We start from the raw sequence: 20,789 nt of genomic DNA, 5'->3' as shown, positions 1-20,789 counted from the left end.
AAATGTTCCATGCTCACAGATTGGAAGGACAAATATTGTGAAAATGTCTATGCTAGCTAAAGCAATCTACACATTTAATGCAATCCCTATCAAAATGCCATCTACTTTTTTTTCAAAGAAATGGGACAAATGATCCTAAAATTTATATGGAACCAGAAAAGACCCTGAATAGCCAGAGGAATGATGAAAAAGAAAACCAAAGTTGGTGGCATCACAATTCCAGACTTCAAGCTCTACTACAAAACCATAATCAAGACACTATGGTACTGGCACAAAACAGACACATAGATCAATGGAACAGAATAGGGAGCCCAGAAAAGGATCCTCAACTCTATGGTCAATCAATCCTGGACAAAGCAGGAAAGAATGTCAAATGGAAAAAAGACAGTCTGTTCAACAAATGGCATTGGGAAAATTGGACAGCCACATGGAGAAGAATGAAAGTGGACCGTTTCCTTACACCACACACAAAAATGGATTCATAATGGATTTAAGACCTCAATGTGAGACAGGAATCCATTAAAATCCTTGAGGAGAATACAGGCAGCAACTTCTTCAACCTCAGCCACAAGAACTTCTTCCTAGAAACATCATCAAAGGTAAGGGAAGCAAGGGCAAAAATGAATTATTGGGACTTCATCAAGATCAAAAGCTTTTGCACAGCAAAGGAAACAGTCAACAAAACCAAAAGACAACTGACAGAATGGGAGAAGATATTTGCAAATGACACATCAGATAGAGGGCTAATATCCAAAATCTCTAAAGAACTTATGAAACTCAACACCCAAAGAACAAATAATCCAATCAAGAAATGGGCAGAGGATATGAACAGACATTTCTGCAAAGAAGACATCCAGATGGCCAACAGACACATGAAAAAGTGCTCCACATCACTCGGCATCAGGGAGATATAAGTCAAAACCACAGTGAGATACCACCTCACACCAGTCAGAATGGCTAAAATTAAGAAGTCATTAAATGACAGATGTTGGCAAGGATATGGAAAAAGGGGAACACTTCTACACTGTTGGTGGACTGTAAGCTGGTGCAGCCACTCTGGAAAACAGCATGGAAGTTCCTCCAAAAGTTGAAAATAGAGCTATCCTATGATCCAGCAATTGCACTACTGGGTATTTACTCTAAAGATACAGATGTAGTGATCCGGAGGGGCACATGCAGATGAATGTTTATAGCAGCAATGTCCACAAGAGCCAAACTGTGGAAAGAACCTAGATGTCTATCAACAGATGAATGATAAACGAGATGTGGTATATGTATACAATAGAATACTATGCAGCCATCAAAAAAATCTTGCCATTTTCAACGACGTGGATGGAACTAGAGGGTATTATGCTAAGCGAAATAAGTCAATCAGTGAAATAATTATCATATGATCTCTCTGACATGAGGAATTTGAGAGGCCGGACAGAGGGTCATGGGGGAGAAGGGAGGGAAAAATGAAACAAGATGGGACCGGGGAGGGAGACAAACCATAAGAGACTCTTAATCTCAGGAAACGAAATGAGGGTTTCTGGAGTGGGAGGGATAGGGTGACTGGGTGATGGACACTGGGGAGGGTACATGCTATGGTGAGTGCTGTGAATTGTGTAAGACTGATGATTCACACACCTGTACCTCTCAAACAAATAATACATTATATGTCAATGAAAAATGATAAAAATAAAAAAATTCCTCTCCTTGATTATTATTGATACTGAAATATTTTCATGTTTATTAGCTAAATTTAATTCATTTTCATTTATCAATTGCCCCCTTATTCATTTTAATTGTAATATTTTAAAATTAGCAACACTGATCCTTTTTTTTCAAAGACTATATATACTTTCCTGTTGTATTTAGACCTTCACTGTGGATTTTATTTTTTTTTCCCTTTTAAAATTTTTACACAGAAAACTTTTTCAGTCTTTCCCTATATGGAATTATGGAGTACTGGACACAGAAAAGCTTACTTTTGAAAGCTTTCAAAATTATTTTCTTTTTTAAAGACTTCATTTGTTCCATTTAAATATTTATCTGAGGTTTTCTTGTTGGAGATACCTATCTGGAGAATTTTTCACATTTCACATCTTTGGTGCTTTAATTGGTCATACAAAGTGAAATGGGAACAGAGACAAGGAGATGGCAAATTTGACCTGGCAGAAAAAAAAATGGTGTATTTGTTTATTTTGTTTTGGTTTTATTAACTATTAGACAGGATTCTTTTGGTGTGAGGTAGTTATCTATTGCTATGTTAAAAACAGAAACAAATCCCAAAAATTACCCGTTACAACACTATGACTTAAAATAAAAATACACCTTTTCCATCCTCAGTTTCTTTGGGTCTTGAGTTTTGACTTATCTGAGTGCTTCTGCTTCAAGGGTGTCTCATAAATTGTAATCAAGATGTGTGCTGGAGTTGTAATCATCTGAAAGATTGAGCTAGGGGTTCTACTCCCAAGGTAACGCACCCAAATGGCTGCCAAGGTACAGCCAATGAGCGCCCAGCTCTACCCTAAATGGGGCCTCTCTGCAGGACCATGTGACTGTCCTCAGAAATGGAACTGGTTTTCCCAGACCTAATGATCCAAAACAGAGCAAGCTCAGTGCAAGGTACCCTTTCTATGATATTTGGACTTCAAAGTCAAATCGCCTCACTTCTGCCATATTCAATCTTTTAGAAGAAAGCTACTAAGGACCCAAGTTGTCAGGAGTGGACATCATCTCCAACCTCAGCTTTCTATGTTGATTTTGGGCCTAGACAGGCATTTTCTTGGGTTGTAAGATGATGCCAACTTTGGTGACCACATTCTATCATCTTGATATGCTGATTTGCTTAGTTCTGGGGTCACGTGTTCCACCATTAAAGCTGCTGGTGAACCCAGACCCAGGCCATGCAAATTAAGAGTGAAGAAAAACTAGACATCTGTACAGAAAATAGAGATATTTATAGAAAAAGGTGAAATTGATGCTAATAAGATAAAAAACCAGTATCTACTATATATCCAGGTATACACAAACCTGAATGACACATGAGTATGTTTTAGATTATAATTCCTATTGGGCAGAATTTATATTTCTCAAATTTACTTTAGATAGTGCTAATTAGAGTATCATACACAAAGATATATGTACCCACTGCTTCTGAATGATTATTGAAGAATGAGTTCAGATTATTTGACCACAGATGTTTCTAGCCAGGAGTCATACAGAAATATAGACGATCAGAATGCAGAGAGCATGACTAAAGGCAGCTTGGGTTAAATGGGTATTGAAACAAGGACTGGGCATTGCTGGGAGATCTTCATAGTAGCAGGTGAAACAGCACAGTTGAATAGGTGGCAAAGCCTAGTGTTTGTTGTCCTTATAACCACTGAAGAAGACTAATGTCAAATCCCACCATGAACACATGCCCTATGTCAATTTAAAAAATTGAAAATACAGGATCACCTATGTCCTTTTTATTGCATATGTTCCCTTATGTCCATTCAAATTCATAGTAACATGTCACAAACTTACACTACAATTTCCCCAAATTTGACAAATATTGCAGAGATTTTCTAATGTTATACTGTCTTGAAAATTCCTCTGTGCTGCAGAAGACTCTTGACAACCAAGCCACAGAGATTTCTTACCTCTCACACCATCGTTCAAAACATCTATTTAGCTGAATGGCTGGGAAGAGATGGCGGCGAAGACCACACACAGAAAGGAAGAGGGAGTACTGTAGTTTCCCACAGACATTACTGCAAGGGGAATGCCCGTGTCAACAGCAGCTCCAGCAGAAAGGTAAAGTTACCCAACAGGGATCCAACAATTAGTACAATTCATGTCAGTTCACGCTGTTTCTTTTTAAATAAGTTCCTTATGGCATAGCTGCATATTCTCAGGCTTGACACAACTGATTGTGTGTTTAGACACATTGTTGGCATAACTTGAGCCATCTAAAGCCAGTTCTGATCCCCAAATGCCCCTTTAACTATGCACAAAGGCTGAAATCCCATAGGAGTGATGCCTTCAGATAAGTTTTTTTGTCACAGTGCTAAGGAAATCAACAGAAAGAGAATAGTTCCAGAATGGGTTCTTAAACACACATCAATGCCTAGAAAATGAGCTTACTGGTCTCCTTCTACACTGCTACCTGCTCCATAGGAGAGAGACACTCCCATGGCATTTTAAATTTCTTCATGGTCCCGTGGTGGACACATGGGGATACATGGCCCTTTGTATGGGAGGATAAAATGATGGTATAGAAGAAGACATAAAAGAGAGAAGGATGGAATTGAGGACAAACTTAATTTACTTCAGTAATGTGGCTGGGGGAAACTCTATTCATTTACTAGGAGGAAGGAGATAGGAACTGAAGCATTAGCCTATGATTTGTTAGTCAGTTGTGGCCTTTGATTCCATCTTCACTGTATTAATCAGGGTTCTCCAGAGAAACAGCACAAATATGGGGTGTGTGTGTGTGTGTGCAGACAGATAGGTAGATAGATAGGTATAGATAGATAAATGATACAGATTTTAAAAAACTGCTCATATAATTGTGGAAGTTCACAAGTCTAAGATCTTCAGGGTATGCTGGAGACCTAGGAAATAGTTGATGTTGTTACATGCTGGTAGAATTCCTCTTGCTAAGGGGAGGTCAGTCCTTTTTCTTTTGAGAACTTCAACTGATTAGATGAGACCCACCTCATTATTGAGGGTAATCTTCTTTTTATTAAAAGTCTACTGATTTAAATGTTAATTTCATCTAAAAATACCTTCATAGAAACATCTAAAATAAAGTTGGACCAAATATCTAGGTACTGTGGCTTAGCCAACTTAACATGTAACATTAACTATTACATTCTTTGTAGCCACTGTTGGAGAAAAATGGTTTTAGGACCATATCCTCCAACTTTGTCTTGCCTAACCGAAAAAAAAAAAAAAAAAAAAGACTCTCTGAATGAGGTTTTCAATCACTGCTCTTAAAAGCTATGATCACAGAAATGTGACATGCAATGAAGATTTGGCAAAATGATGGCCTTTGTCTTATTCAGGGCAGTTCACTGAGCCACATAATTTGAAGACATAAAATATTTTGCCCCATGTCAAAGGTAATTCAGCTCACACAGATGCCAATTTTCAGCCACTGGGGCATAATAATTAATGTTCAATGATCTGCTGACGGGCACACCTTATAGATGATCTGAAGAAAATGATCACTTTTATATAATCATATTTATTTGTTTACTCAGTCTATAAAATATCTAATGCCTATAATATGCTAGTATGTGAGTTAGATGCTAAATATATGGAGATTAATAACTTGAAAAATCCCTTTCTTCACCATTAAAATAAAGAGGCAGATTAATATGGGCCCATTCCTCTCCTCCAAAAGAAAGTGGAAAGTGTTTTGGAAGGTCCTAATTCACTGTGGAGGATTTAGGTAAAGGAATGATTTTCTGAGGTGATTCTTGAAAGTCATAATAATAATAATAAGTAATAATAGTATGTCATAATTATTGCTAATAATAAGTAATAATAATTATTACTTATTATTGCTAATAAGTAATAGTAATAGAAATATTGCTAATAAGTAATAGAAAATAGCAGATTCCTTGAGCACTTTTCATATACCAGGCATGGTTATAAATGTTTTCCAGATATTCATATATTTAATGACTAATACTTTACCAGAAGCTTGGGGTGCGATGGCATTCTAGGTAAAAGGCACAGCACCTACAAATGTGGTGGCCTGAGACATGGACTCTCCTCAAAGAACTGCAAGTAACTTAGTAATGGAACACACAAGGCTACAATGCAGAGTATCGGTAAACAAGACTGCAGATCCTGCCTCCTGGAGATCCCTGTTCACAGCAGGCATTGTCCCCCTTAGCCTCTAGATCTTGCACCCACACTCGGTGCATTCAATTATGTAGTAGTTCACCCAACTGAGTCAGGTGCTCTGAAGGTAGTTACCTGGTTATTTATGGTGTCAATTGCCTCAGGGTCCCAGTGTGTTTCCTTTGTTCCCTGAGTCAATGAGGGGCACCCAGAATCATTGCCACCATCACAGCTGCCCTCACCTTTGGTGCATTTGGGTTATGGAGTGTTAAGAACTTTTCTCTTTGCCAACTGAATTCTATATATTCTATCTATCTATCTATGCATACACACATATATATGTATATATATATACACACACACATATACATACAAATCATATCAAAGACTGGTGTAACAGAAGTCATCACATGCTCAACTACCATTATGATAATTTTGGCTACTGGGTTGATGACTCAATCATCCATTGTTTTCAGGTTTTCTGATGATTTGGGTTGCACTGGACTTACGGTGAATATTGAAATCCTCCTGACCTTGGAAGCAGTGACTCCATTTGTTTCCTCATCTCAAGACTCGAGAGGCTGTTTATTCTGTCTCTGTACTTTGAGAGCAGAGAGAGACAGACAGCATCTGAATCTGCTGACTGTCCCCCTAGGACCATAAATCTTCTTTCTTGATGGTCTTTGTCTAGTGTCCTTTCAAAGACTCTCCGTTAGTCCCCTGCTGAGGATCAAAGGATAGAACTGAATGGCTTAATATGCAAACATGGTAGCTTATAAACTGCTGACATCCCAGGCGAGAGGCCCTTTTGGGTACTTTAACATTCTTTTTCATATTCTTACTCTGTTCTCTGTGCTTTATGTCTTTGTCAGGGTCCTAATGGTGGCAGGGCCAAAGCTGTACAAGAGCTCAGGGACTCAGAGACAGCTTGGAAGATAGAGGAATTGCTAAAGTCAAAGTGACATTCATAACAGGAGTCCAGAAAGTTGGAAAAAAAACCCTAAGCAGATTCGTCTCTAAGGTCAGTTATTGAAGGAACAAAAGGTCAAGATATTTGAAGTAGAAGAACTGCCTTGTATGAGATGGTAACAGAGCAGAATGTTAGCCTGAAGGGTCTCAGATTTTTTCTCGAGTTTTTTGGGTTTTCTATCAGAATTTCTACTATTTTGCCTGAATGTAGAACTTTGGGGTTGCTGAGGGACCCATGTTTCATCTTCCTTCTACCTTCAGTTTTTCTTTCTTGTTCTGCTTCCTGCATATCGTCTAAAATTATATTTTATTTTCTTTCCGGTTTGTAGAAACGTTGCTCTGACATCATTTCCTTTAGTTACTGTATCTTACTACTTTAGTAAAACTCCATGGTCCAAGTCCTCCAGGACTGATTTTTAAATGAAAGACACACTGTGTTTCTAACAGCATATATTCTTTTTAAGATTTTATTTATTTTACAGACAGAGATCACAAGTAGGCAGAGAGGCAGGCAGAGAGAGAGGAGGAAGCAGGCTCCCTGCTGAGCAGAGAACCCGATGCGGGACTCGATCCCAGGACCCTGGGATCATGACCTGAGCCGAAAGCAGAGGCTTTAACCCACCGAGCCACCCAGGCTCCCTCTAACAGCATTTTTAAAATAAAAGTTCGATTGACATAAAATTTGTATTCCATGAAAGTCTTGTAAAATATCCAATTCAGTAATTATATTCATGGGGTTGTCTAACTATTACCAGTATCTAATTTGAGAACACTTTCATCATCCCCCAAAAGAAACTTCATACCCATTAGTGGTTATTCACCATTTCCTTCCTTCCCTCGGCCTCTGGTAACCCTTAATCTATTTTCTCTTTTTATGGATTTTCCCACTCTGAATATTCCATGTAAATGAGATTATACCATATGTGGCTCATTTTGTGACTGGCTTCTCTTTCACTTGGCATAATATTTTTGAGGTTCCTCCATGTTGTAGCATGTGTCAGTAATACTTTCCTTTTCATTGCTGAGTAATATTCCACTATAGAAACAACACATTTGGTTTTACATTCTTTAGTTAATGGAGATATGGGTTCTTCCCATCTTTTGGCTATTATGAGTCACACTTCTATGACCATTCGTGTATAGATTTTATTGTAGACTTGGGTTTTGAATTCTTTTGAATATATACCTGCTGGTGGAATTACTGGGTTATATGGTAGGTCTGTTTAACCTTTCGAAGAACTTCCAGACCATTTTCCAAGGAGGCTGCACTGTTGTCATGTTGACTAGTAGTACATAAATTTCCAGTTTTCCACATTCTCATCAACAATTCTTATATGTCTCTCTGGTTATAGTTATTCTAGTGTGTACAAACTGGTATCTCATTACGGTTTTGATTTGCAATTCCTTGCTGGTTAATGCTGTTGAGCATCTTTGCATGCGTTTATTGGGTATTTGTGTATCTTCTTTGGAGAAAGTCTATTGGAAGACTTTGATCATTGTTTAAACTGGGTTGTTTTTTTATTGCTGGGTTGTAAGAGTTCCTTATATATTCTAAATGTAAGTCCCTTATTAGATACATGATTTGCAAATTTTTTTTTCCAATTCTGTGAGGGTTTTGTTTTGTTTTGTTTTGTTTTTGTTTTTGTTTTACTTTCTCCATGGTATCCTTTGAAGCACAAGGTTTTAATTTCGATGAAGTCCAACTGAACTATTTTCTTTTGTTACTTGTTCCTCATATTTGGTTCTTGATATGCCTAAGGTATTGCTGGAATTTAGAAAAACCCTGCTCTCTATCCACACAGTCTAGTTTTAAAGATGGTTATCTCACTGTGGATGTAAGAAAGTCCAAACTCAAGGCTGAAAGTCCTAACTCAAGTCTATAGTACAAAGAGGCAGTAAAACTTTATGAAAGGTCTCCTTTTGGATTTAAGAAAAAAGAGCTTGCTTTTTGCTGGGATGGAAAAAAGACATATCAAAAACATGTTTTGGGGGCACCTGGGTGGCTCAGTGGGTTAAAGCCACTGCCTTCAGCTCAGGTCATGATCCCAGGGTCCTGGGATCAAGCCCTGCATCGTGCTCTCTGCTCAGCGGGGAGCCTGCTTCCTCCTCTCTCTCTGCCTGCTTCTCTGCCTACTTGTGATCTCTGTCAAATAAATAAAATCTTAAAAAAAAAACAAAACATGTTTTCAACTTACATAGGGTTTAGCTGTAGAAAGATGTACATACAGTCTGTAGGGTATCACAGACCTACCCAAAAGACACAAAGTTGAAAGGGCTGGTTGAAATCTAAGTCAGAGCTGGGAGTGTGTGGTAAAGCATTGAATGCCAAGGGAAGAATGAATAGTACTCTGTGATGAAGGAACCATTCGCTATTTGGGGGAAAGGTAGGAACATGATTCCTTTGGGGATTTATGAATTAATCAGACTGCAGCCTGGAGAAATTATTGCAAAAAGACAGCATAGAGGGAAGAAGGCCAATCAAGAGTCTATTGCAATGGGCTAGGGGAGAGTCGGTATATATGGGAAGGTTGGTGGTAAGAGTGGAGCAAGGAAGGAGAATGGCATGGGTGGTGCCTTGGTGGCTCTGTGGTGTCCTTGGCAGCTGCTGGGATGCAGAGTGGGGGCTGACAACAGGAGCCAGAAAACAAGCTAGTTTAAATAAGAAAAAATCTTCCTGATTAAATAGATAAAGAGCCATTTTGAAGTAATTGTGGTGTATTGTTTGGATGTTCCAGAGGGTTTGCATCTTCCTTAATCAGAAATAATCTCAATTACATTGTTTTTGAAAAATATTCCTGCAAAATTTTTTCCAGCCCCGAGGACAGATACTTTTGAAAAGGGGAATTTATTCATATTGCCATTTTGACTCTAGCTGTAATGAGGAAAGGAGCCTCAACTCTATTTTCAGCTCCTCATGGAAACATCTTAAAACTCTCATTTCTCTATGCAAATTAAAGCCACCTTAAATGGTAGTATGTGTTTCCCTCTTAAAGACAGATTTAAAAAAAAAAGGTTGTATATATGTGACTGCAATAGGATATGAGACAGTGTTCTTCCGTATGTATTTTTGTACTTATATATTACTCCACTGTAGGCCCTGGGGGTTTCCAACAGACATTAAATTTGTACAACAGATCTAAAGGAGTGAAAGGAAGTTCATTCATTCTTTCTGGCTTTTATTCTCATAAGCTCTAGTGACCTAACCTCTGAAGAACAAAGATAGCTAATCTAGCTTCTGATTTAAATAATTCAAGAAAAGACAAGCAATGTATATATCTACATACATTCAATTAGACATTGCTTACATATTTCCCACACAGTGATATGACAAAATCACCTTTAGGGCTAATTCTCATTGTTTTCTGCTGGCATCTTTTTTGCTTATATGTTTGTTTGTGTGGCTCTATTTTAGTTACAGGAACTTTCAGAAACATGACAAATGTTGTGGACCCTTTCCCAGAAAGCACACTAGATTTTGCATATACTTTTAGGGGGCGTGCAGATTTCCTTAAACCCAATCTCACTTTGTGAAGAGGCCTCTTGTAGCATCACACTCGAAGACTACAGATGCTCTTAGATACCAGTCTCAAGATGGTTACATTGGCGGGACTGTCTAAAACCATGTACAAATTATACTAAAAAAATTAAAAAAAAAACCCTCAAATCTTGTATATCTTAACAAGGTGAGGCATTAATAAGATACTGGATAACTTCTGATTTTTTTTAAATATTTTATTTATTTGACAGAGAGAAATCACAACTAGGCAGAGAGGCAGGCAGAGAGAGAAGAGGAAGCAGGCTCCCTGCAGAGCAAAGAGCCTGATGCGGGGCTCGATCCCAGGACCCTAAGATCATGACCCGAGCCGAAGGCAGAGGCCTTAACCCCCTGAGCCACCCAGGCACCCCAACTTCTGATGTTTTAATCAATTAACAAAAATCATGGTGCAGTCAACTATTATTCCTAAATAATATAATAAATTCTATAATAGAACATAAATCAAAAAGATGTGGAGGTGTAATAAGCTACCCTATTCAGGACTAGGCTGGTGCAAGCCACATGCCTAAATACATGAATTATTTTCAAAATTGTACTTGTTCTTTACTTTGGTGGGAATTAAGTGTTTTAATTTAAGAGCACTTTTACTAGACTGCAGATAGAAATGTTGTAAAGGTGCTGGTCCTACAGGCATATAATAAAATTGGGGTGTACTTCCTGGCAACAGGGCAGTCTGTGCATTCATAGTTGCTAGCATCCAACGGTAGCAGCCTCTGTCCCAGGACCAAGCTCACAGGTATCTGGATGGATGAGCCCAAGATTGGAGATCACAGTACTGGCTCCCCATGACCTCTCATATGAAAGGTATCCAGAAACACCTCATGCCCTTTCAAAATGGAGAGGTCTGTGAGGATTTGGTGGGTCAGCAAATACCTGGCTCTGAGCTACAGAGAGAGCAGAGGAGGGGAGCTTTTTAGGGGCAATGGTCACAGAAGGCCCTCCATGAATGATTGGATGGGTTGACCCTATGCCAAGGAGCTCACTGAAGGGGGTGCAGCTACCATCTAGGCCATGTGTCAGCCTGCAGACACATGCCCTCCAGAATGCCCTCCAGTATGCCCTCCATGTCTAGCTATGGGAGCAATTTCTCTCTGATCCTGACAAATGCGCTGTGTAGGCTAGTGATGGCTCTGATTCAAGGACAGTGGCAGAAACTGTGGTCCTCTTGAAGTCAGTGGAATAGGTTACATCACCCCCTAAATTAGCACTGAGAGGGACTGAGTCTTAGAGGGAAGAGGAAAACAACATGAAAATCAGGCCAACCCCAAAGCCTGGCTTTCAGCTCCCCTCTGAACCTGGACCCTACATTCGGAAGTAAAAAGTGGAATGGAGGGTCATCCCTGGCAGGAAATCTGAGTTTGAACCCGCCTGAAGATTTACCCAAATGAGACTAATCAAGCTCAGAGAAATGATAGGAAGTCAGAGTCTGCTGTAACTCAAATTATTCGTGTCCCTACCTCCTCTTCCAGCAGACACACCCAGTCTTTGAAACTTGTTAGGATGGGTTCCATATAGGAGGTGATAATACAGAAAACAAAGAACCCTAGTCCTTTTGCGAGACTGAATGGAATATGCAACTTTTTGACTTGTGTGTTATATCTGTCCTCCCCTATAGTCTACAAGCCTCCCTCTACACATATGTGTGTTTACTTGTGTATTCCTTGAAGGTCTCAAAATGCTTTGTCCGTAGAAGATGCCCAACAAATTTGCACAGGAAGAGCTTCGTCAATGACTTAGAATGTTACGAGGCACGTTGAGTTCTTTCACAAAGACTGGCTGCCTTTTCAGACTCCAAATAACTTCTGTCTTTGTTTTCATCACATTTTATGTCTTTGTTGTCAGTGTTTTGGGTTTTGGCAGAAGAAGAGAAGAGGCAAACCTGTTAGTTGTATATGTGTAATATATACACTCAAATGTTGGCATATCCACAAGCTAAGCCTGATAAAAATCTGTTCAACAATCTTACTAAATTAGTTCTTTAATCCTATGAAAGGAGAAAACTACTGGGAGATGAATAGAAGTCTTAGAAGATGCTGGCGTAGCAATTCTGAAAGCTAATTCTGAAGATTTCTCTAATTAAGTTGGAAATAGTAAGACACATTTCTCCCTAGCATTCCTATTTCCAAAGCAATATGGCACTTGTGTCCCTGGCAGCAGGACGTGATCTCTTTAGAGGATGACATTACTACCTCCTACCTTTAGTTTGTGACTGGGACCTATGACACACCTGGACAGAAGAAGCTAGACAAGGCACCGGTATGAAGGGCTGCATCCATTGTCTGCCTAGCATATACAACATTGACCGTGTAACATTTTACTCTGTTGAAATATCTTTGGATATTTATTATCTTTTTTTTTTTTACGTTAGTGATAATTTGAGATCATTTTTCTTTCCACAATGAAAATCTTTATCTTCCTCAGCTTTCTTTGATTAACCCCCAATACTTATATTTTAATTTTTAACTGTTCATTCTATAAATACTATACTGTCTTTTTTTTTTTTTTTTTTGCTACATGCTTTTTTTCACTGTGTATGTAACACCACATCAGTCCACAGAGATTGCCTTCATGGTTTTTAAAGCATATATACTATTAGATTGCACAGTCCCAATATAAGTGTCTAGCAACAGAAAATGGGTTAATACAGTTTTCACTTCTTTAGTGTTTTTTACAATCAATGTTCTTATAAACATCTTGAACACGTATTTTTGTGCATTGTCTAGTAAATTCCTCTTGGTTTTTAGAAATAGAATTGCCAAGTCTAATTGTACGTGCCTTTAAACTGTTGATTCGTATTGACAGGCCGATCTAGTATAGTTGTACTGTTCTGGACACTGACCTGGTACTTCCCAACCTTTGTTAAATTATGACACACAGAGGAAGTGATAGTATTTACATGGCATGAAGTTAAACGGGGACAGGTGTTCTCAGCCAGATCAACAAGCCACTGCCACCTTTAAGGCTGTAGTATCAGTTCACTGTCAGCCCATTTTTGAGTCACCATTCAGGAAGTGTTGTTCTATGTGTCCAAGTTCATTATCAATATTTTTTAAAATCTCCAATCCAATTTGCAAAAAAAAAAAATCCTCATTTCTAATCGTGTATTTCCTTGATAATCAGTAATGTTGAACAACGTTTTCTGTACAGACTGCAGTATTTTTCTAAGAATTAAGTCTACACGGACTTTGCCCACGTACCACCGATGTGAGCCACCTGGGGGTTGCTAACCTCCACACTTCTGAAACTCTTCCTGCTGGCTAGTCTCTCTCCCCACATCCTCTGAACCATGGTTTCTGAGAATTCAGCACCGAGTGGGGTTGGGTATGCTCAATGGTTCCTCCCCTGTGGTGGCTGTCCTGCTCAGTGCTGCCGTCCCCCACTCTGGACACTCTGTCTTTACAGTTCCAAACACAGTGTTAACATAAGTTTATGTTGAGCTATAAATGTTTTAGGAAATCTGGAGATCAGAGGGGCTTACATCATAGACTAGCCAATAAATTAAAGCGAGGTTAAAAAAAAAAAATTAAAGCGAGGTATCAGACTTCGCTGTTCCCGAGGCTTTTGCCCATGCCTCCCTGGGGGAGACCCTGAGCTGTCCTGCACCTGCCCTGCTCTTGCCCAAGGCTATTTCACATCTTTTCCCCATCTCTGCCCTTCTCAGAGTTCCAGGCCCTACAATCTCTCCACAAACCCTAAAGTTCTGTTAGTGAAACTGCAAGGCAATCTCGATCTCATACTTGGCTTTTCGATTGGGCTCAACCCAGAGAGGGTTTTTCTTTTTTTTTTTTTTTCCCCTCAGATGATAAAATCTATCAAGGTGCTTCCTGAACAAAAAACCCACTCTGTTCTGTGATAAGGATAAAAGGATCACTGTCTTTTGCTCATTTCTGTTGTCTTTTTTACAGGAGCTCCCCCCCGTTTCTATAGCGGGGTGTTTATTTTTCCTTTTCACATATGATAGTTCTATAGATCCCATTTCTGCCACTTAGAAGCTGCAGACTCTGTATAATTATTTTAACTTCTCTGTGCCTCAGTTTCATCATCTGGAAAATGAGGCTAGAGTCGCACATACTTCATGAGATAGTGGGGTAAGTGAGTTAACATAAGTTTCTTACCATGTCTGGCACCTAATAATCACCGTATACTCAATGATTGACATTTATTATTATTAATAAGAATATTAAACTCTTCTACACATTGCAAATAATTTTCCATTTGTAATCTGTACTTTTAATTTGGGCAATCTATCTTTTTTTATCAAATTTTTTTAAAGATTTTATTTATTTATTTGACAGACAGAGATCACAAGTAGGCAGAGAGGCAGGCAGAGAGAGAGAGGAGGCAGCAGGCTCCCCGCTGAGCAGAGAGACCGATGCGGGGCTCGATCCCAGGACCCTGGGATCATGACCTAACCGAAGGCAGAGGCTTTAACCCACTGAGCCATCCAGGTGCCCCTGGGCAATCTATCTTTTATTCTGTGAAAATTCTTGTGTGAGCTGTCAAGTTTTTTCCTTTACGGTTTCTGGCTTTAAATTCATGCTTAGATGGTCTCCACTTTAAGTTAATCTTCAAAAATTCATTTGTACTTTTATATTTACTGTTAAATTATTACTGTAACTCAATGTAAAACATTTTTAAAAACTGTAAATGTTTTAAAACATTTTTTAAAATCTGTAAGTGTAAATGTTTTAAAACATGTTTTTTAAAAACTGTAAATGTTTTTTAAAAGTGCCAGGGAGGGAATACAGCACCCTCATCCCCCAAAAGAATATTTGTATATTCTTAGACCTTTTGAGGGTGTTCTTTAAATTCTAGATTTAATAAAGACAATGAAAAAGTTACCTTAGAATGACTGGACTTTGTTACCCTATAGCGTGGGTTGAAATAATTCAAAATTATAAACTTCAGTCAGTGAAGTTTAATGCCCAGACCGTCCTCAGGAAGGTATTTATGAAAATGAGCCAGCTTGGCTGGAGGCCATACCCCCAAAGAACTGGGTTCTCCTCTTCTCTCTTCCCTTTTAGCATGATCCTCACCTGACTGAGGGCTCCACACTCCTGGTGTGAATTTAAAGCAAGTGTAGCAACAAGGTTTAAATTCCTTGATATTAAGAGAAAGTTCTTGGTTTTACAAGGGGGTAACTGTTCCGCATAGACCAAATACAGACTCTTCCTCAAATTGTTCATGACCATCTGTGCCTGATCCCGCTCCTCTCTCGGATCCCACCACAGGCAAACCTAGGGAGATCTAGTCTCCGCTCAAGTCAGCTGCATTCCTGCCGTGGCTGCAGGGACTCAGCCACGGCTTCCGTTTCTCTGTCTCTCGGCTTGCATGGAAAGAAGTAGAAGAAAGAAACAGTAGTAGATTATGCTGAGTGAAATAAGTCAAGCAGAGAGAGTCAATTATCACACGGTTTCACTTACTTGTGGAACATAAGGAGTAACACGGAAGGCATTGGGAGATGGAGAGGAGAAGTGAGTTGGGGAAAATCGGAGAGGGAGACAAAGCATAAGAGACTGTGGACTCTGAGAAACAAACAGGGTTTGGGAGGGGAGTGGGTGGGAGGTTGGGTGAGCCTGGTGGTGGGTATTAAGGAGGGCACAGATTGCATGGAGCACTGGGTGTGGTGCATCAACAATGAATTTTGGAACACTGAAAAAAAATAAAATTAAACTAAGTTTAAAAAAAAATAAAGAAAGAAAAAAGAAACAGTAGTAGAAAGAAGCCGGTTCCTGCAACTCTACCCAGCCCTGCAGGAGTCCATGGCGCTCTCAGGGTCATATGGACATCCGCCCCTCAGAAATTTTTAAAGTTCCAGCTTTCCTATGAAACTATTTCATGCCCACTGGAGCTAGATTACATCCTCCTGTGTGGGGTCACACGAGGAAAACTGGTTGTGCAAATTTGTACTGCACAGCCTCCAGCCCCAAATGTAGACGGCGTGAGCAAGTGTGTAACAGAGATGAAAAATCACTCCTGAATAAGATGGTTACAGCCTAGAAAGCCATTATCGTCCTCTTTCAAGATGGCCTTCCTGAGAATACATGTGTTTGCATTTATGAAATTAAGCATAAGCATTTTTCAATTGTAAATCAGAAAACAGTTTATCTAGTAAATCAGTATCCACTAAAGCACTAAATCAGTGTAAAATAATAGGGAAAGGACCGCAAGAAGAGGACAGAGTTTAGGGGGATGAGGAAAGACAAGCCATCAGGTTTTATGGCAAGGCTAGTGGGATGCAGTCAGAACACTCGAGTTCATTCATTCATACAACAAATATGCTCCCTTAATGTGTGCTGACAATGGGTCTGGCACTCAGTACCTACTGGCCTTTAGGGAGTTTATGCACTGAGGGAGAAACCTGATAAGAAGGAGGTGGGGGGGTGAGTCTGATGGTGGGTATTGTGGAGGGCACATATTGCCTGGAGCACTGGGTGTGGTGCATAAACAATGAATTTGGAACCCTGAAAAAAATTAAATTTAATTTAAAAAAAGATACATAATTATGGGGGCACAAAGGTGGCTCAGTCAGTTAATTGTCAGACTCTTGGTTTTGGCTCAGGTTATGATCTCAGGGTCATGAGGTCAAGCGCCTGTGCCAGGCTTCATGCTCAGCCTGGAGTCTGCTTGAGATTTTCTGCCTCTCCCTCTGTTCCCCGCCCCCCTCTCTTTCTCAAATAAATAAATAAAGTCTTTATAAAAAGATATATGAAGGGCGCCTGGGTGGCTCAGTGGGTTAAGCCTCTGCCTTCAGCTCAGGTCATGATCTCAGGGTCCTGGGATTGAGCCCTGCATCAGGCTCTCTGCTCAGTGGGGAGCCTGCTTCCCCCTCTCTCTGCCCACCTCTCTGCCTACTTGTGACCTCTCTCTTTCTCTCTGTCAAATAAATAAATAAGTAAATAAATCTTTAAAAAAAATATATGATTTCAAATAGCACTGCTGTCCATATGGCCAAATGAGCAGGGTGCAGGGAGGGGAGCAAACTTCAGAGGTGGGAGTTCCTCATTAGGTAGATGGTTCAGGGAAGGTCTAAAGGGACTTTGAAACCCAAAGAATGACGAGAATCCATCACCTGGATGAACCAGACAGGGAGAAAGTCCTGTGTGAAGACTCAGAGGGGTGAAGAGTTTAGTGAGTTTGAGGAATTAATGGGACTGACAGGGCTGGAAAGCACTGGAAACAGCAGAGAGAGACCTGAGGTGAGGTTGCGGGGTGCACAGGGCTCCCACCGTGAAGGGCCTTCCCAGCTCCTGGAGGACTTTGGGTCTAGTGGACATGCCATGGGGTCACGAGCAGCCTTGAAGCAGGAGAGGCTGTGACAGGACTCAGACTTTAGGGTTATTCTTCTGGCTGCTGATGGAGAATAGACGGTTCTCACTGTCCTGTCTCTGCCTGAACTTGCACCTAGAGCCACTGCTGTGGGTTGTAAATGTCCTCTAAGTGCCCTTTGAGTTGTGAAACCTTAGACTTTTATTAATGCTCATAGAGAGCTGTGATGGAAAAAGGGAGGGAAGAGTGTGTGTTGATGGTGGAGATGATAGTATGGATAATTCAGTGAGTAGTTAGGCATAAAGGTAGAAATACGTGTTAGTAGACGTATAGTTCTGCATTTTCATCCCAAGCCTTCAGATTCTCACCAACTGCAAGTTGATCTTATTGTGCCAAGGCTCTTCGTGGGGCTTTTATTAAAATGCAAATAATTCATAGCAATTTTTTTTTGGGGGGGGGGAACTCTCAGCCAGTTATTAGCGTTCCTGTACTTCTTATAACTATATTTCCCTGAGTGGTACCTCAGAGGTAGTGGTGATTTGGGGAGGTATGGAATACTGCATAGGTAAGTTTTGACAAGCGTGTAGGAAAGAACGTGGGGGAAATCCTCTCAAAACAAGGGGGATGCCTAGAAAAGTTGAGCAGACAGCCTCTTGCGGAGTGCATGTAATTTGAAGAATAATGTGAAGGCCTAGGGCACGTGGTGGAGTGAGAAAAAGAGTAACTTGGAGTAAGGGAGAAGCTCTACAAAGGCTGGTTGGAGTTTTCAGTTCACTTCTTCATAGTCTTAGATGTGACATTTTTATTCTGTAAGTGATCCTAGCTCAGCATGGATTCTGGAAAGGCACTTAGCCTCTCTGGTCTCTATCTCTTGTTCTAGGACAGTTAGAGCAAATGACATGAAAAGTTGCTTTCTTCTCCAACATCCCATGGACTCCCTCACCATTGAGGAAGGTGAAAGCAAAAGAAAATTTCTTTATTCCATAAACATACAAAGGTACACAGAGGGCAAGGCAAACCGTCCACAGCAGAGTTCATGCAAACTGCCCAGAATTTGGAATGTCACAGCTAAGGTTGGGAGACTTATCATGAAATAATGTTATTCTTTTAAAACATTACCTCAATTAAAATGGGGAGTTGCCAGGCAAGGAAAGAGCTGCAGGTGAATATTTTTGTTTGTTTGGAGGATATTTGCTACATTCCTTAGCTGAATTCTTATCATGAACAGTACAGAATCTGGTGAAAATAAAGGCACTCTTGCAATACTCTGAATAAGAAAAAAATCTGGGGGAACATCATAGAGTCAGGGGTCACCCTTCATCCATTCCATCCCATAAAAATAATCTATTATAATTGTTTCATGATATTTATATCACCAGGAAAATGTGTCTACATTAGAAATGTGCTATACAGACGTATTGGGAGGATAAGGGGAAAAAAGGAATTTTATCTCTAATTAATACTGACATCCTCACTCAATTTTTTTTTCTGAAAATTTGGCAGCTACAGAAGAGAAAAATTCTTAAGGCTATGAAAACTGCTTAGAGGAGCACCAACACTTACTTGGAATTCACCTCCTTCATTTGCACTTGAAACTCACTCTTAACCTCTTTAGAGGACAGAAGGGCTTTTTGTACCTTTGTCTGCATTTGCAGAACTGTGCGTCACACGTCACAAGGGGGAGTCCTGCAGCCAAGGGGAAGTCTTTCTTTTGTTTGAGGACAGTGATGACGAGGGTCCCCTTCATGTTGGAAACCAATTCCACACTGTTTTCTCAAGTTGGCTCCAGAAACACCTTTTACTTAAGGAAAGGAGAATCAATTTTTCAAAGTAGCTTCTTGGCTAAATTGTGGTCTTAAAAAATAATAAATGAAAAAACTTCCTACTTTACTATTTTTTAAAAATAAACTCAAAGTAAAAGGAAGTTGAGAACCTATTTGTAGAAACACAATTTACCTGTACATGCTAGCCCTTAATTTTTTTATTTTTTATCTTTTAAAAGATTTATTTATTTATTTATCTGAGGGAGAGAGAGAGAGAGAGAAGGACAAAGCACGAACACAGAGCGGGCAGGGCAGAGGGGGGGAGAGAATCGCGAACAGACTCCAGAGTCCAACATGGGGCTCCATCCCAGGACCCTGAAATGACCTGTGCCAAAAATCGAGTCGGATGCTTAACGGACTGAGCCACCCAGGTGCCCCTTTATTTCTGAGAAAAGGTTACTGGGTGCTTTGATGCCTCATTTTCCTATTACTTGCAACAGAAGCATAATGTTCTCTTTCCCCCCATCTCCCTCTGTCAGGTCCAAAACTGCTAATGTGCCTAACACATGAGGTCATTAAGAAAGCAGGGGAATGATGAGAATGTAAGCTCTTGAATCAGAGACTATCTTGATTAGAACATCATTGCCCACCACGTAGTTGTGTGGTGACCACTTGTAGAGCCAGAAAAAAAAGGGTCCCTGTCTTGGGGTCTGTGGATTTTTTTTGCATATCAAAACCTACAAGCTACATTTACTAAATAACCCCAGGTGGCCTCTGACCCTTGGGATCCTGTGCTCATCATGGGCATATAACACTCAAATCTGTTGTCACGATCAACACACTTCAGGACTCAGAGAAATGCTTTTTCACACTTCTTGCCCTATCTCTTCCAAAGGAAAGTCGCTTCCTCTCAGACACCAGGAAGGTTTGCTGGTTGAGCCGCCGGGGACAACAAAGAAGAACACTGCTTTGGAGTGCGGGGAGGATTGGAGCTGCCACAGAGGCGTTTAGATAAAACACAAATTAATTAACTTGTCAAAACTTCCTTCAGATAGCATAAATGCAATAAATTCTTACATAATGAAGTGTCATTTCCAAGTTGTACTAAAACAAATGGCTCCAAAGACGTCCACTAATTAGAGCTGTTTCTGCAACAGTTGTATGTGGTGTCTGAGGAAACATTCTGTCCTATTAAACATTGGACAGTTCCCATACATTGAATGTATACATATGTGTGTATGTTGAGATGTAAATGTGAGACGTATGATGCCTCTTTACATCAGTGTCTAGGTGGGTAGGAACACTAGAAAGGAGAATGGTTTCATCTATTTTTTTAAAGATTTATTTTAGAGAGAGAGAGAGAGAGAGGAGGGAGGGGCCAAGGGAGGTATTTCAACCAGACTCCA

The sequence above is a fragment of the Martes martes genome (assembly GCF_963455335.1).
Source record: "Martes martes genome assembly, chromosome: 7".
In the NCBI taxonomy this organism is placed as follows: domain Eukaryota; kingdom Metazoa; phylum Chordata; class Mammalia; order Carnivora; family Mustelidae; genus Martes; species Martes martes.
This window is presented reverse-complemented; position numbering follows the sequence as displayed.